This window comes from Neofelis nebulosa, chromosome 9 (assembly GCF_028018385.1).
Source record: "Neofelis nebulosa isolate mNeoNeb1 chromosome 9, mNeoNeb1.pri, whole genome shotgun sequence".
In the NCBI taxonomy this organism is placed as follows: domain Eukaryota; kingdom Metazoa; phylum Chordata; class Mammalia; order Carnivora; family Felidae; genus Neofelis; species Neofelis nebulosa.
The window spans coordinates 73,332,250-73,350,593 of record NC_080790.1 but is presented as its reverse complement, the minus strand read 5'-3'; the positions used below and the strand labels follow the sequence as shown (position 1 = coordinate 73,350,593).

General features: G+C 40.3%; 1 protein-coding gene across 2 annotated transcripts in view; it reads right to left on the bottom strand.

Moving 5' to 3' along the window:
- The window catches only part of LOC131485122 (uncharacterized), a 240,932-nt gene that overhangs the window by 93,919 nt on the left and 128,669 nt on the right, over positions 1-18,344 (bottom strand). The window contains exon 4 of one of the 2 annotated variants that reach the window (XM_058684175.1): positions 7,084-7,225. The exons of the other annotated variant lie outside the window; for it this stretch is intronic. The gene's annotated coding sequence lies outside the window, so the exon portion shown is untranslated. Of the gene's footprint in view, positions 1-7,083; positions 7,226-18,344 lie in introns of those variants that run through there. 2 annotated transcript variants of the gene reach the window in all.

Sequence of the window (18,344 nt, the reverse complement as noted above, 5' to 3'; positions counted from 1 at the left end):
GTACTAGAAACAAAATGATAAAAATTGGAAATAAAGAGTCAAATAGATCATGCAAACACAAAGCGTTATGGCTTGAATCATAAACCCCTCAAAAGATATGTGGGGGTCTTAATCCTCAGAACATACCGTATTTGGTTCTTCAGAATGAGACCTTATTTGGATATGGAGTTTTTACAGAGGTAATCAAATTAGAATGGAGTCATCAGGGTGGGCCTCAATGCAGTATGACAGGTATCCTTATAAAACGGTGAAATTTGGATGCAGACATGGGCACGCACAGAGGGAAGACCATGTGAAGACAAAAAGGCAAAAGATGGCCATGTGGCTGCAGTGATGCATTTATAAGCCAAGGATTGCCAACACACACCAGAGGCTAGAAGAGATAAGGACCATGGCGTTATTGACGCCTTGATCTCAGGCTTTCAACCTCCACTACTGTGAGACAATAAACTGTGGTTTGTAGGGTACCTGGCTGGCTCAGTCAGAAGAGCATGCAGCTCTTGATCTCAGAGTTGTGAGTTCAAGCCCCACAGTGGGTGTAGAGATTACTTAAAAATAAAAAATCTTTGGGGAGCCTAGGTGGCTCAGTCAGTTTAGTGTCCCGACTATTGATTTCGACTCAGGTCATGATCTCACAGTTTGTGGGTTTGAGCCCTGCTTCAGGCTCCATGCTAAGCCTGCTTGGGATTCTCTCTCCCTCTTACCCTCTCCTGCTCACACGTGAACACACACTCTCTCTCAAAATAAATAAATGAATAAATAATAAATAAAAAATCTTAAAAAATTCCGTGGGGGCGGCTGGGTTGGCTCAGTCAGATGAGCATCTGACTTCAGCTCAGGTCATGATCTCACAGTTTGGTCTGTGAATTCGAGCTCCGTGTCGGGCTCTGTGCTGACATCTCAGGCCTGGAGCTTGCTTTGGATTCTGTATCTCCCTCACTCTCTGCCCATCCCCCACTCATACTCTGTCTGTCTCTCAAAAATAAATAAATGTTAAAAAAAAAAATTTGCAGTTTTAAGCTACCAAGTATTTGGCACTTTGTTAGGGTAGTTCTAGGAAACTAATACACAAAGTAAGCAGGACTCCCTAAGTTACCATCTGATAGGATAGATTTCAAAGCCAAAAACATTAAATGTGACAGAAATGAATATTTTATAAGGATAAATAATAGAGCCCATCAAAGAAAATATATGTTGATATGTTGTTACCAAACATCAACACAGAAAAGTATTTATGGCAAAATTGCTCAGAAACAGAAATGTTGATAAAACTACTCTCAGTGGGGAGGGGGTAATACTTCTCTTTAATAATTTGACAGCTCACATTGACAAATGGTAGATGAGGGATAAACAGGACTTGAATAAGACAAGCAGCAATCTGATGTGCCTCAGAGAAACGGGGTGCTAAGGACGTCACACATTTGCACTCACAACTACTTAGTTATGTCTAAAAACTGTAGCTTCTCAATTCCTTATAATGATCGAATCTTCCTCACCAGCTTTTCCTCATTGGCACTAAAAGGAGTGGTTCTTACCTTTGCTAACTAATGGTACCTCAGTCTGTCTTGGGTCTTTTGTCTCTTTGGGGTGTATACTCAGAGTTCTGCATTTCTTCTTCCACACCCTACCACTCTCAAAAGGATATCTGCAGTTCAGCAGAGAGGGCTTGGATCTTTGTGGGCAGGACCCGGTGTTGACTTCAGAGTCACCAGGTTTCTGTAATGATGTCCCTGATGTACCTAATTAGGGGGAATCCACTGCTTAGGTCTGTGGCTGGTAGCCTCCTTATCCTCCTCTGAACTCAGGCAGGCTCTAACAGCCCTGCTTAGGATTTGGAAGCCTGGTTTGCACGTTCTTCCACGCCAAATTAATGTCAGACCTCTAGCTTTTGCCATCCACCTACAGCCTCTGGGACCAGGTCAGCTCAACCCTCACTCTGGAAGCCAGCCACCCACTTTGGAGGGGATATGGGAACTTCTGACTGCTTCCACACCACACAGAGGTTGAGGGAGACAAGGGGTCCAACTTGTGCCCTTTCTCTGCCTACCTTCACCACAGGACCATGCTTATATTATCACAGTCTGGCTCGTCCCCACATGACGGTGAGGAGGCCACTCTTAAGTGGTAGACGTTCCTAAGAGTTCTAAATGGAAGGGAGGTACAAGTCCACTCTGATGACAGCTTTTCTTTCTCTTTTCTTTTCTTTTAAAGTGTTTATTTATTTATTTTTGAGGTGGGGGGAAGGAGAGAGAAAGAGAGAGAGAGGGAATGAATCTCAAGTAGGCTTACATGGCCAGTGCAGAGCTGGACGCGGGGGTCGAACTCACAAACCATGAGATCATGACCCAAGCCAAAATCAAGAGTCAGAAGCTCAACTGAATGAACTACCCAGGCGCCACCTCCTTCTTTTTTTTATTCCAGCTTTTCTGACATCTTATTGCTTGAAGCCACTATGCCCTACCATCAGGACCAATATCACCCTCAAAACCACTCTGTCCAAGGTGATAGCCAGAATAAGGTGGTCAGAACACGGGTCTTTTCCCTTTTCCACTACAGAGGACAAGAGCAAGACAGAAAAAGTGATCTCCTAACAAGGACTTCACAGACTGAGTTCTGTCTACTTGTGGTTTACTTTAACCGCAGCATGCAAAAATCCCTGAGGCCTGTATTTGGATATGCTAATGAACATAAGGAATTTAGAAAATCCTTTTCTCTCTGGTGAAAGCTTGATTTTTAAGAATATTGTTCTACTTTAGATTTTAAAAAATTCTATTTTGGTGATCAAAAGCTGAACATAGACTACCACTCTCTTTTTACCCTGCTGTAACTGTCCAAATTTTCACCTAAGGCAACAGATTACTCTGGGCAGTGGAAGAAAAACACAAATATGGAAATGTGAAAGAGAAAAGCACATTAATTTAAAGCACAAATCTTATCCCTGTTTACACAGGGTTTCTATAAACAGAGAAAACATGTTCTTTTTGATTGCTTACAGCATATCCATAAAAATTGATCATGTACTTGGCCCAAAGAAAATCTTAATAGATTTCAGAGACATAAAGATTGTACAAGCCACATTCTCTGCCCACAATTCAATTAAGCTAGAAATCAACAGAAGAATATAAAAACATAACAAAATAGAAACACTTAACCACGTTAAAATGAAAGAATGCTTTCTAAAATATCCCCTTCATCAAAAAGGAAATAAAACCTGAGATCACAGTATATTTAGACATTAACAAAAGGATAGCAATTTATAATAAAGCCTATGGGAAATGGCAAAAGTCATAGTCAAAGGAAAATTTATAACCTTAAATATCTTTATTATTATTTAAAAAAATTTTTTTTAACGTTTATTTATTTTAAGAGAGAGAGACAGAGAGAGATATAGAGCATGAGTGGCGGAAGGGCAGAGAGAGAGAGACACACACAGAATCCGAAGCAGGCTCCAGGCTCCGAGCTGTCAGCACAGAGCCCAACACGGGGCTTGAACCCATGAACCATGAGATTGTGACCTGAGTCAGATGCTTAACTGACTGAGCCACCCAGGCGTCCCAATATCTTTATTATTTTATAAAAGAAAATATGAAAACAAATGAACTGGTCTTGTACCACAGTAGTATAGATATCTAAGTGTTTCCTAGCCTCCTAATTTTCCTGCAAAAAAAAAAAAAAAAAAAAAAAAGGAAAAAATCTAAAGTACAGAATTAAATATATTTTAAAAACCTATTCTGGGCGCCTGGGTGGCGCAGTCGGTTAAGCGTCCGACTTCAGCCAGGTCACGATCTCGCGGTCCGTGAGTTCGAGCCCCGCGTCAGGCTCTGGGCTGATGGCTCGGAGCCTGGAGCCTGTTTCCGATTCTGTGTTTCCCTCTCTCTCTGCCCCTCCCCCGTTCATGCTATGTCTCTCTCTGTCCCAAAAAAAAAAAAAAAAAAAAACGTTGAAAAAAAAAAAAAAACCTATTCTTTTTTTTTTATTAAAAAAAGATTTATTTATTTATTTTTAAGAGAGAAAGTGCAAGTGGAGGAGGGGCAGAGACAGAGAGGCAGAGAGAGAGAGAGAGAGAGAGAGAGAGAGAATCCCAAGCAGGCTCTGTACTGTCAGCACAGAGCCCAATGCAGGGCTTGAACCCACAAGCAGTAAGATCAGGACCCAAGCCAAAATAGGACACTGAACTGACTGAACCACCCAGGTGCCCCTTAAAAGCCCATTCTGAAAAGCACTCAATAGGACTGTAAAACAGCAAGGAGTGACCAGGGCAATATCTAAGGGAAAAAAGGGACTCAAAGAGTACCTAAGTACATTTCCCTCAAGGACATTTGTCTAACTTGGCAAACTTAAGCTTAGGTTGATAGTCATGGCTTGTTGAAGCTTGAGGACAGAAGACAAGACCTAGAGACCCCTAAAATTGGTAAATCTAATAGGAAAACCTGCCCATTCCATTTAGGATCCTTTGTTGTAGCATTATGCCCTCATTGTAGGGGAAAAATTTAAATGTACTACCCTAACACACATGTACATATACACACACACATGACTTCAAGGAGTGTTGCACTGGCACTGAGCAGAACAGAAGGGGTAAAATGATCATTGATCATTTAAAACTGAGAGCCAACCCATAAGCAGAGCTAAACTCAAATTCATATGACCTAGGTAATCCCAAAAGTCTCAAACCATAAGTTCTAAACTAGAAGTGATTTGGGGGTCTGTTCAAAACAAACTCTCCCTAAAAAAAAAACAAAAACAGAAACAAAACAAAAACAAAAACCCTCTCTATAAAATGTACAGTAAGGGGTTAACTCAGCTGGCTTGGGCTGCCCAAACCCTCTACATTCTAAACCAAGGGCTGTTCTCTGATCAGTTCTTTAGAATATCTTGCATGATAAGTATCTGATACAGGCAAGTTATCTTGCCTGATAACTGGGGCCATAGGCCACACCCAACAGGGTACACTAACACTGTGATTTCTTGGTGTTTTTTTTTGTTTTGAGAGAGAAAAGAGCAGGTGCCATGTGCAGCACAGAGCCAGACTTGGACTCGAAACAATATGATTTTTGGTGAGGGCATTGGCCCACACCACACTTGACTTTCAGAGACACTGACCATTGAATAACTAAGTTCAGTCACACAAGCGTTCTATGCCTACATGATGGAACCGCAATAAAAACCCCGGACTCTGGGGCTTGTGGGTGGCTGAGTTGGTTAAGAATCTGACTCCTGATTTCAGCTCAAGTCATGATCTCACAGTTTATGAGTTGGAGCCCCTGTTGTGTTCTATGCTGACAGCACGGAGCCTGCTTGGGATTGTCTCTCTCTCCCTCTCTCTCTGCCATGTATGTGTTCTCTCTCTCTCAAAAATAAATAAGAAAACTTAAAAAAAAAAAACAAAAAAACCCTGGACACCAAAGCTCGGGTGAGCTTTCCTGGTAGGCAATACTTCATTTGTAAACAATATTGTTGTACAGTAGAGAATCCAAATGAACATCCTAGTAAGTTATTAGAATTAATAATTACAATTATTAGAATTCAGCAAGGTTGGTAAATACATCAATACACAAAAATCAATTGCATGTCTATGCATCAGGAATAAGAGTCAAAAATTTCTTAATCTAAGAAAAAGTGCAGAGAGATGAGAAAGAAAAAGCCTACATACCAGCAAAGACACAGAGCCTGGGAAATAAAATATAATTAAAGATTATTGGTGGATGGGCCAAATACATGAAAACTGCATAGGGGCAAAAAAACCTGGGGCATTCATGGAAATTTAGTATATGATAAAGATGGCATTCAAAGGGGAGAAGATGTACTCTTTTTTTTTTTTTTTTTTCAACGTTTTTAATTTATTTTTGGGACAGAGAGAGACAGAGCATGAACGGGGGAGGGGCAGAGAGAGAGGGAGACACAGAATCGGAAACAGGCTCCAGGCTCCGAGCCATCAGCCCAGAGCCTGACGCGGGGCTCGAACTCACAGACCGCGAGATCGTGACCTGGCTGAAGTCGGACGCTTAACCGACTGCGCCACCCAGGCGCCCCGAAGATGTACTCTTAATAAGCACTATTGGTACAGATGGCTTAATATTTCAAAAAACATAAAGTTAAAATGATTTATTTTTGCAACAAAATAAACCCCAGAGGATCTCACATATAAATTAAAAGTTAATAAAGGTGGTGCACCTGGGTGGCTCAGTCGGTTGAGCACCTGACTTCGGCTCAGGACGTGATCTCACAGTTCACAGGTTGGAGACCCACACGGGGTTTTGTGCTGACAGCAGGGGGGCCTGCTTCAGATTCTCTGTCTCCTTCTCTCTCTGCCCCTCCCATGCTCATGCTCTCTCTCTCTCTTTTATTCTCTCTCTCTTTCTCTCAAAAATAAATAAACATTAAAAAGAAATTAACAAAAAAGTTAAAGGCATAAAACACTACTGAAAACAAAATGAAAGGAAATATATAATTTAAAAAAATCATCTAAAGCATAAAACACTTAGGAATAAATCTAAGACAAAATATAATGACCTCTACTCAGGAAACTATAAAATGTCACTGAAAAAATTAAAGAAGATCGAAATAGCCATGTTAATGAATTAGTAGATTCAATATTGTAAAGATGCCAATTCTTTCTAAATTGATCAATAGATGTAAATGTAAACCCATTCAAGATCCCAACAGGTGTTTACAGAAATCAACAAAGGTCTATGGAAGGGCAAAGATCCAAGAAGAGCCAAAATATACCTGAACAAAGTGAGTAGATTTGGTTAATCAGTTATGAAGACTTGCTAAAGACTATAGTAATAAGATGATCTGGTTTGGGAACAAGAAGAAAGAAATTGAAAAAAATAAGAGCACAGCTATGTGGGAAGCTTGGTCTTTGAACAAAGCTGGCAAAGCAATCCCTGAGGAAAGAATAGACTTTTCAGTACATCATAGCAGGACAACTGGGCATCACATAGGGAAAAAACTAAATGAGGAACTTTGTAAATTAGATTTGTATTCTTTCCTGTTAGAGGATCATATACTTCTACCCATTGCCATATGATTTGTAATGCCTCCCTGTACAAGGAGCATATGTTCCCAACTCACTGTCTGGCTTGAGCACTTGCGTATGCCACATCCATGGAGGTTATTTAAGTTAACAGGGTCTAGCTCTTTCCTTCTGCCCCAAGAATGGCATATTTCATAAAGGGCTGTCTTTTCTGCCTGGTTTCCAGAATGAGAAGACACATGGGACCTGCAAGGAAAAAACACCGTAGGGTAGAGCTGAAGTAGCAAATCTGCAGTTGCTGACATTAATAAGAGCAATATATGTTGGTGCAAGCCACTAAAATTTTGAGGGTTGTTTGTTACTTCAGCAAAGCTGACTAATAGAGACATCCTGTTCACATCTTACATGAAAATGAATTCCAGGTGGGTGAAATATGTAAATATGAAAGCAAAAACAATAACGATTTTAGAAGATGATATGGGAAGTATGTCTTCATCAACCTAGGAGAGGGAAGATATCTTGTTGTTATTTGTACTCTTCCTGTTTTTAATCCTATAACATGTCATTAGTGCTATTTTTTGCAGTTAATGTTTGTTTTTTTAACTTTTTATGTTTTTATTTTGTTTTTGAGAGAGAGAGAGGGACAGTGAAAGCAGGGGAGGGGCAGAGAGAGAGGGAGACACAGAATCTGAAGCAGGCTCCGGGCTCCCAGTTGTCAGCACAGATCCTGACATGGGGCTTGAACTCACCAACCGTGAGATCATGACCTGAGCTGAAGCTGGTCGCTTAACCAGCTGAGCCTCCCAGGTGCCCCAGTTAATGTTTATTTATGTCTACCTGCATGTTTATTACTTCCGTTGCTTTTCATTCTTCTTGCATCTCACACCTACTTCAGGCATCCCTGTCTGTATGGGTTCTCTCCCTACATGGAAGAAAGGATTGCTTTCCTTCTCTCTGAAATATATCCTTTAGCCTTTACTAAGGCCCTTAGGATGATTTCACTTTTTGATGGTTTCATTTTTCACTTCTTTCTTTCACTTTTGTTTGTCTGAACATATCTCTATTCCTTTCTTCATCACTCTTAAAAGGAATCTTTTCTGGCATAGAATCCCAGGGTGCAGTTATTTCCTTTCGGTAGATGAAGATATCCTCCCATGATCTTCTGACTTCCAATGTTGCTGTCCAGCACTGTGCTGTCAGTCTCACTGTCATTCATTTGAAAGTATTCTGTCTTCTGTGGATGCTTTTATGATTTTATCCTTGCTTCTGGTGTTCTCCAGCTTTACTATGCCATGTATAGTTACAGATTTCTTTGTATTTATCATGCATAGGGATTCATGAATATTCTTAAATCTGTACATTGGTGTCTTTCATCAGTTACGGGAAATTCTCAGGCATTATGTCTTCAATATTGCTGCACTCTCTTTCCTTGCACATATTAGTCAGGGTTTTCCAGAAAAACAGAACGAACACTGCATGTGTGCGTCTCTGTGTGTGCATCTGTGTCTGGAGAGAGAGAGAGAGAGAGAGAGAGAGAGAGAGAGAGAGAGAGAGATTTTATGTAATTTGCTCATATGATTGTGGAGGCTTGGTGAATCTAAAATCCAGAGTAGGCTGGCAGGCTGGAGACTTACAGAAGAGTGGCAGTCTGTGTCCAAAGACAGTCTGCTGGTAGAATTCCTTTCTGCTTGAAGAGATCAGTCTTCTCTCAGGGCCTTCAACTGATTTCATGAGGCCCATCCACATAATGGAGGGTCATCTGCTTTACTCAAAGTCTAATGATTAAAATGTTTATCTTGCCGGGGCACCTGGGTGGCTCAGTCGGTTAAGCATCCGACTTCGGCTCAGGTCATGATCTCACGGTCCGTGGGTTCGAGCCCCGCGTCGGGCTCTGTGCTGACAGCTCAGAGCCTGGAGCCTGTTTCAGATTCTGTGTCTCCTTCTCTCTGTGACCCTCCCCCATTCATGCTCTGTCTCTCTCCGTCTCAAAAATAAATAAAACGTTAAAAAAAATAAAAAAAAAATGTTTACCTTGCCTAAAAAATGCCCTCACTGAAATATCTAGAATAATGTTTGGCCAAATATCTGGGTACCATGCCCTAGGCAAGTTGACACAGTAACACCAACTATTACACTGTAGAACTCTATTCAGGTACATTTTAAACCTTCTCACTTTGTGTCTTTCTCTTTTGTATTCTCTATATCTGTTTCTTTCTGTAAAATTATGGCAGATTTTTGTGATCTACATTCTGCTTCACTAATTCTTTTTTTTTAATTTTTTAAAAACATTTATTCATTTTTTGATAGAGACAGACAGAGCATGAGTGGGGGAGGGGCAGAGAGAGAGGGAGACACAGAATCCAAAGCAGGCTCCAGACTCCAAACTGACAGCACAGAGCCCAACACGGGGCTTAAACACACAGACTGTGAGATCATGACCTGAGCCACCCAGGCGCCCCTTCACTAATTCTCTTTATATCTAATCTTCTGTTAAACCCATTTGATTTATAATTTCAATTACCAAGTTTCCTTTCTATAAGGTTTATTTGGTTCATTCTCTAATATGCTTGGTCATTCCTCATGTTAGTGTTGTTGTTGTTGTTGTTGTTGTTGTTGTTGTTGTTGTTGTTTTAATTTACATCCAAGTTAGTTAGCATATAGTGCAATAGTGCAATAATGATTTCAGGATTAGATTCCAGAGATTCACTCATGTTATTGTTCTTTATTTCCTCCATAATTTTCTTTTATTTCATATTCTGTTTCTGATAATTCCTGTACCTGAAGTCTTTGATGAGCTGATGGCATTAACTCTGATTTCTGCCGGCTTTCATCATAGTGTCTTGTTTTCTTTTGTATATCATAGTTTTTTATTATATACCACATTCTATAGAAGTTTATCTCTGGGAATTTTTGAGGTCTGGAATGAAGGTAGGTTTCCTTCTGCCAGGTGCCTGAGGGCACATTCTGCCCAAGAACACTTTAAGCTAAATCCTCAGCCTGATCATGTAGATAAAGCAAATTCATTTGATTATAAATTCTCAAGTGAGATTTTGTTTACCCCTTTTACTTAGTAAGATTTGAGGCAGAAAATTCTCCTTGCAGTCTTCTGTGGTTTCTCTGGGGTGAATAGATTTATTGCTTGCTCGTCTTACACTAGAATAAGGGTGAGGCTTTTAAGGTCCTAATTTCATTATAGATGTCCCCTCCCAGCTCTTGGGGTCCCTGAACTTTGTCTCTTGTCTTCAGTACCTATGAAGCCATAAAAACCAAAGTTTGTGTTTACCTAGTTCAGCAAATGCCCTCAATGAAAAAAATCAATTTTATTACTCAGCTTATATCTCTGGGTTATTTTATCCCTTTTCACTCAGTTTTTGGCCTGAGTATTCCTCACTTTCTTGCTAGATCACTAATGCATTAAAAAAGATGGTTGTAAATTTTATTTTATTTTTTTTAATTTGTTTTTACCTGAAGGGTTGACCAGGTTACCTAGTCTGCCATACTTCAAGAAATGGACGTAATTTCTGCAGGTGTAGTAACATTAGTGATAAAGCTGCAGTGGGCAAATCTTTATTAGATTTCCAGGTATTTCCGACTTTTGACTTGGGAGACAGTCTGTCTTTTTAGCCAACTTCTTTAGAACTCCAATCTAATAAGTGTTTTCTTTACAAGATTAACTCTCAAACAGTGACTTAATTTCCAAGTCCTTCATGCTCTGTTAGGCTTAGGGGCACATAGCACCAGAGCTGAGTTACAGTTGATTTACATTGACTCTTTCTCTCCTTGCAACTTTGTAAATTTTTTTGTTACTTGAAAATGAGACATTATTTAAACAGAATGGTTTTTAAAATATACAGAATGAAGCAGAGAAAAATATATGTAAATGGTTAACTGTTTAATCCGAAAAAACATAGGTCCTTGGTATCTGTCTGGACACCTAAACTCATGCATTTGTTGTGAATAAGTAAGTTTATAAATACCAACACAAGATACAATTTTCCCCATGAACTGCACTATATTATCACTGAAGTTTTAAATTCCCTCAAACTTTAAAATATTGTCTAAATACAGGAACAGAGTCTTTTATAGAACTATTAAGATAAATTAAAATAAACCTATTCTACCTTGTACAATGATTGATTTAACATTATCTGTAAAGTGGTCTGAAACTGCAAAATCCAGTCTATGCTGATGAGACCATGCAATTGTGCTTGTTCAAAAGTGTGAACAGTGGAGAATGACAAGTCACAGGAGATCGGCAGGGTTCCCCTGCCCTTCTGAGTGATTATCCAGCCTCAGAGCTGGAAGAAGTGTGAGAAGGAGATCGTAGAGGAAGATACAATATGAATGCAGAAAGCCAAGGACCCACCTCAGAAGGTATTCTTGATGCTATAAATGCTTCCTTAAAGAATATGATCGGGGTGCCTGCGTGGCTCAGTCGGTTGAGTGTCTAACTTTGGCTCAGGTCATGATGCCGCACTTTGTGGGTTCAAGCCCCGCATCAGGCTCTGTGCTGACAGCTCAGAGCCTGGAGCCTGCTTCAGATTCTTGTCTCCCTCTCTCTCTGCCCCTCCCCTGCTTGCACTCTGTCTCTCTGTCTCCCAAGAAATAAATAAATACTTAAAAATAAATTTAAAGAATATGATTGACAACTGCCTTTTGTCTCCTTTGCAACTCTATCCATTTCCTGGCATGAACATTTAATGTATTTCTGAAACAAAGTAATTGCCTTTGAATGTAGGGTGATTCCCTGAAGTTGAATAGGGAATTTATGCTAGGGCATGAATTTCTTCAGCTTGAGAGGAGGGTCAGCTGAGGCCACCTCCCCTATTAGTGTCACATTATGCAGACTGTTGAATCAACTTTTACTTTTGGTGCTTTCTTTGCAGTAGTAGAAGCTACATTGCCTATTGCTTCATGGACATGCCTCTATAGACCTCCTGAATCCCATTTCTGTAAAAGGTAATTATTTCCAGTGCATTTCCTCACTGAATTTTTGTTTTATTTCTCACTTGAAAAGTAGTTGTGCCTTGGCCAGGAAGATGCTAAATAGTGTTGTAAACTAACCTCTCCCCGCACCCCCCTCCCCAGAGTCTGTGTGTCTTTAGATAGAATATGGGTGACTTATCACATCATCAACCTCAAATGAAAGAGATTTTAACAATGGCTTGTAATTATCCCCAAAGTATTTTCTGCCTAAGAATAATTACTTTCTGAGAGTTTTACCTTTTCTCCAACAACATTAGAACAAGAGACTAGCTTTCTTTTTCTTTGCAGGGCTACACACACACACACACACACACACACACACACACACACACACATGTGCGTGCACACACGATACCTCTTATACTTCTTGAGATTTACTGCATATTCAGCTGATGATGGAGAACAGCAAGACTGCACTGAGCTGGGGCTGGTGGGCAGCAGGCTAGGCACACCTCCTGGATTGGTGTTAGTGACTTGGATATCCCAGACTTGTGGCAATTTATTCACATTTGTGCTCTCACAAAATTACACGGTTCTGCTTGTATCGAAACTTCAGGGCCATCCAAAGATAGTGAAGTCAGAAAACATTAAGTCTACGAATGTCAGTGACCAGGTATTTCCAAACATATGGAGTATACTTGGACTTTTATGAGCCTTCAAATAACTGGATCTCAGAGTTAGCATTTTACATAATTCAGTATATTTCTTTTCCATCTGTTAAAGTCTATAGAGAGCAGACTTTTATGTTTCTCTATGAAAGAAACTGGAGACTCAGTTCATTGAAATTTATCTGACATCTAATATCAAGACCAACCATGAGAATTGTTAATTTGCTACTCAGACCTTTGCATTCATTGGCATTTTCTCTCCTTGGAGCATTAATTCTGAATACAAAAGAATCCATCAAATCTCTTTCCCTGCCAGTTTTGATAGTTGCTTTTAAAACAAGTTTTCCATGTTCTTATAAATAGCTCTCCTCAATGATGGAGTGTATATCCTTTCGGATATCAGAGAAAGAAGAGGAGTTTAATATCAGTAGTAAAAGCACCATATATGTGATATCTTTGGGAGAACTTCAGTTGTATAGAGTTATTCAGGCCCCAGTCATCCAGGCCTTTTGTTTTTCCTTGTATCTATTTTGGGGGAAATACTTCTCCTGATCACTCCAGTACTGGAAGTGAAGCCAGGGAAAAGATTCCTCGGAGTTATTATCTTCTCTATTCACCCAAGTTTGCTAAAAGGAAACGTTTTGCCCAACAGCATGAAATATGGACTCTAGGATATTACAGTGACTCTGGGATATCAGTGGAGATCCTTAGATACAAAGGAAAATTAGGTTCAACCTTTAGAATTTTACTCTTGTGTTTTGCCCTTCAAACAGCACACATATAAAAATTAATGATGATTAAATATTCAACAAATACAAAACTTACCAAAGGTAATTTCTATTTCAAGAAAAAAAACTGAGTCACCTTTTTAAAAAGCTATAGAGTGGGAGCTTGGCTGGCTCAGTCGGTTAAGTTTCCTACTCTTGATTTCGGCTCAGGTCATGATCTCATGGTCCGTGGGATCGAGCCCTGCACCGGGCTCTGTGCTCACAGCACTGAAAGTACTTGGGATTCTCTCTCTCCCTTTTTCTCTAACTCTCCTCTGTTCACCCTCTCTCTTTCTCTCAAAATAAATAAATAAACTTTAAAAAAAGCTATAGTGTTTGGCTTTTAATATACATTTTATAACTATTCCAAAGATAATTTTAAGGCAATAGCCCAGACTAATAGCAAACAACTCCCAAATCTTTATAACAAAGGTTTATGTTTTTCTTTTGCAACAGGTCCACTCTGGGTCAGCAGGAAGGTAGTGGGAGGGTGGGCTCTGCTTCACACTGTTCTCACTTAGAGACCCAGGCTGGTGGAGACTCCACCATGTGGGTATTGTTAGTCATGGTGGTGGAAAGGGAGATAAATAATTAATCACACACCAGCTCGTAAGTGCTTCTGGCCAGAAGAGACATATGTTACTTTATGCACATCTTATTAACCAAAGTCACATGGACATTCTTTATATATATTTTTAAGTTTATTCATTTATTTTGAGAGAGAGTGTGTATGCACGAGTGGGGGAGGGGCAGAGAGAGAGAGGGAGAGAGAGAGAATCCCAAGCAGGCTCCATGCTGTCAGCGCAGAGCCTAATGCTGGGCTCTCAAACCCATGAACCATGAGATCATGACCTGAGCCATCAATCAATCGGAACCTTAACCGACTGAGCCACCCAGGCATCTCTGAACCTGTATTCTTAAATGCAGTCCAATGGGACAGTGGAGCACATATGTGAACAGAGAACATAGACACATTATGTATGTCCACTGCTGTTCCTTACCACCTCCTTTGCAATATAGTACTCACATCCTTATGAGCACAGGATTCCAGTGGGCCCACAACGTGTTCACTGAGACTCAAAGCAAGTAAAATCAAAGCAACTGAATAAACAGGGGTGCTGACAGCCCCAAGAGGCTATCAGAGCTTCCTCTGCACTCAAAAAGAAGGCAGTGGTAGCCTATGAAACACCAATCACCAAGGAACCCAATCCCATCCTTTCTTACTCCTGTTATCTTGTATTAGCTAACCACTGCTGCTGAAAATGATGACATAGAAGGAGGAAGGAAAAGATTGGGCAACCCACAGCTCCCCTTCTTCTGAGTCCTTTCTTATTTATCAGAAGGGAGTAAGTGGTGGTAGAATGTGTGCCTCTCAAGATGTCAAATAAAAACAGCTGAGTTAGTTTTGTGTAGTGTTTCTACTGTTCTGGTAAGAACAAAACACATATGCATGCATGAGCTATGAAATACAAATTATATAATTTTAGCGATTCTGCATATGAGTCGAATACTCATATTTGCATTTGAAACTAGTATTTCCCAATATAAATACAAATGGTAAATTTTATGTCAATAATTTAAAATTTTAATTTCTCTTTACTTAGAATGACATAAAATAGCAGGGTGCCTGGGTGGCTCAGTCAGTTAAGCGTCCAACTTCAGCCCAGGTCATGATCTCACGGTTTGTGGGTTCAAGCCCCCTGTGGGGCTCTGTGCTGACACTTGGAGCCTGGAGCCTGCTTTGGATTCTGTGCCTCCCTCCCTCTGCCCCTTCCCTGCTCATGCTCTGTCTCTCTCTCAAAAATAAATGTTAAAAAAAATTTTTTTTAAAATGCCATAAAATAGCAAATAAAAACACCATGACAAATTGAGAGAAAAGACCACAGAAGAAAGGAAGAAGTTTCATGTTTTGGTGCCTTTAATGGCACTTTTTTTTTTTAACTGCTTGATGAACAAGGGGCCCTGCATTTTCCTTTTGCTCTGAGCCCTGCAAATTATGTCACACTGCCCACCCACAAGTTCCAGAGATGCAGTGTTTAGGAAGACTCATTTGAGCTATAAAATGTGAGCTCAGAGATAATCGAATCCAGTGTTTTTCAAATTTCTTTTTAGCAGCAGAGCCCATTCTTCAGGGTGAAAGTCCAAAATGGAAAACAGAAAAATGCAAACCGCTTTGTTCAGCAGGATTTTAGCTCTGTTCGCCTGACCTCTCTATCCCCACACTTTCTGGGTGAGAATGGGGGTCTCTGTGAAACTGCTGGAGTTCCTCAGGGCACAGTGGGGAAATCTCTGATCCAGAGGAGCTCACTGAGGTTGAGCAAAGCGCCCAAGGTCCTAGCTGCTAATGCGGCCCTCTTTCTTCTGCTTCTTATTGCCACCCAAACCATCTAGCAATCTCAAAGTGTGGGAGACCTTATGATGGCCTTGGCACATTTGTCAATACTGTCATCTTAAAATGGGGGTGGTGATGCCTACCTCAGGGAGTTGTGTTAAGAATTGAAAGAGATCCTGTAACTAAGTAAATGCTCAATAATTAATAGCTGCAACTTTATTATAACTTTTAATTATTATCATAATAGTAATATTATATTATTACTATTATTATTTAAACCTAGAGTCCTAACTTTCATAGATATTAGTAAAACTTTTGTTTTTTAACCTTTTTTAAAAAAGCATTTTTTAATTTTCGGAAATTACAAATAAAATAACCATTTTTAAATTTACAGTTCAGTAGTCTTAAGTATATTCACATTGTTGTACAACCAATCTTCAGAATTTTTTCATCTTGCAAAACAGAAACTCTATATCCATTAAACAGGAAATCTTTTCCCCAACCACCCAGTCCCTGGCAACTATCATTCTACTCTCCATTTCTATAAATTTGACTATTGTAGATACCTAATATAAGTGGAATTAGCTATTTAATAGCTATTTAATAGCTATTAAAATTAGCTATTTTAATAAACAATAAATAAAAGGAATAAGAAGCTAAAAAATGTTTAATATGTAGTAAAGAAGGCACATATTCCTTCTTTCCTCAAAAAGAAAGGCAATTCAGGAGTGCCTGGGTGGCTTAGTCGGCTCAGCCCAACTTCTGTCAGGTCATGATCTAGCGGTTCATGAGTTCGAGCCCCACATTGGGTTCTGTGCTGGCAGCTCAGAGCCTGGAGTTTGCTTTGGATTCTATGTCTCCCTCTTTCTCTGCCCCTCCCCCACTCATGCTCTGTCTCACTCTCTCTCTCAAAACTAAATAAACATTAAAAACTTTTTTTTTAAAAAAAGAAAGGCAATTCAGAAACTCCCAGGAAAAAAAGCAGAAACTAAACTAAATTAAAATAAGTGAATGAGGGGCGCCTGGGTGGCGCAGTCGGTTAAGCGTCCGACTTCAGCCAGGTCACGATCTCGCGGTCCGTGAGTTGGAGCCCCGCGTCGGGCTCTGGGCTGATGGCTCGGAGCCTGGAGCCTGTTTCCGATTCTGTGTCTCCCTCTCTCTGTGCCCCTCCCCCGTTCATGCTTTGTCTCTCTCTGTCCCAAAAATAAATAAAAAACGTTGAAAAAAAAATTAAAAAAAAAAAAATAAGTGAATGAATGAATGAATGAATGCCTGGTCTATACATGAAGCAGATGAGATAGATGTGAGTGCAAGATTTTTTACCATATAACTGTTATATCGTTTTGGGGTTTGGATCATATAAATATATTATCTATTCAAAAAATAATCTGAAGCAAACTAAAAGGTAGCATGGATTTGCGAATATTCTCCTTTGTAGTAACCCAAAGGATTATGACACTGAAACCAAAGCGTGGTATAATAAAAAAATACATTCATTTAGTCTTTGTCCAAAGAGTTCCCAAAACCTCTAAAAGATGAGTTTGGGGGAGCTTCTGAGTTGGTGAACATATCAAGGAGTTGGAAGGGGACCAGTCCCAGAGGGCATGGAAACTCTGTGCCCTTCTCTATACCATACCTTGTCCCATGCAGCTCTTCCTTTTGGTTTTTCTGAGTTGTATCCTTCACAGCAAACTGGTAATAGTAAGTAAAGTGTGAGTTGTTCTAAGCAATTAGAACCTGAGGTGAGGAGGTCATGGTAGCCTGGATACTCTATTGTGGCCTGGGACTGAAGTGGGGCAGTGTTGCAGGACTGAGCCCTTAATGTGTGGTCTCTGGGCTAACTCCGGGTAGTTAGTGTCAGAATTAAACTGAGCTGTTGGACATCCTGTTGATGTCAGAGAACTGGAGAACTGGTCTCACTGCCTCCACCCTGGTCTTCTACAGTCTCTCCTCAGCACAGCAGCCTGAGACCCTGGTAAAGCAGTTACATCATGTCACTGAGAATCACAGCCAAAGCCCTCACAATGGCTGTATAGCTGTACTCAAGCTGCATGTGAGCAGTGCACATATACACTAACACACGCGCACACGCGCACACACACACACACTCCCTATTGCTCCTCTGACTTCACCTCCTGTTACTCTCCTTCAACCTCACTAAGCTCTCTTTCTGTTTCTTCAACTAACTAGGCATGTTCTTGCCTCAGGACCATTGTTATTTCCTACTCCTGCCCCAGGATTCCCTCAGTCCCTTTGGGTCACTATGACTGTGTGTGCATACATCTGTGTACTCATCACTCCCTTTTCCCTTCCCTACATTCTTATCTTCCTTAGGACTTGTACAGATAACATAATATATATTTTACTTACTTCTCTCCCATTATGAGAAGGAAAGCTCCATGGAGAATGCTGCTTATTGTATTGATAGGGAAAAATCTGTTATAAGATGGCAGACAGGACTGATAGGGAATTTCCAGTCCCTGACCGACCAAAGACTCCCCTTCCAGGTTCTTCTTCCTATCCCGCTTGCCACACACATCAAATTACTACTAATGCGGAATGCAGAAGTAACAGACTATAAATTGTTCCCTCTGCTTATGCTCGGGGCTCAGACCTCTGGAGAGTGATCTCCTCTGAGCCCGCCAGTTTGAAATAAACCTCCTGCCTTCCAA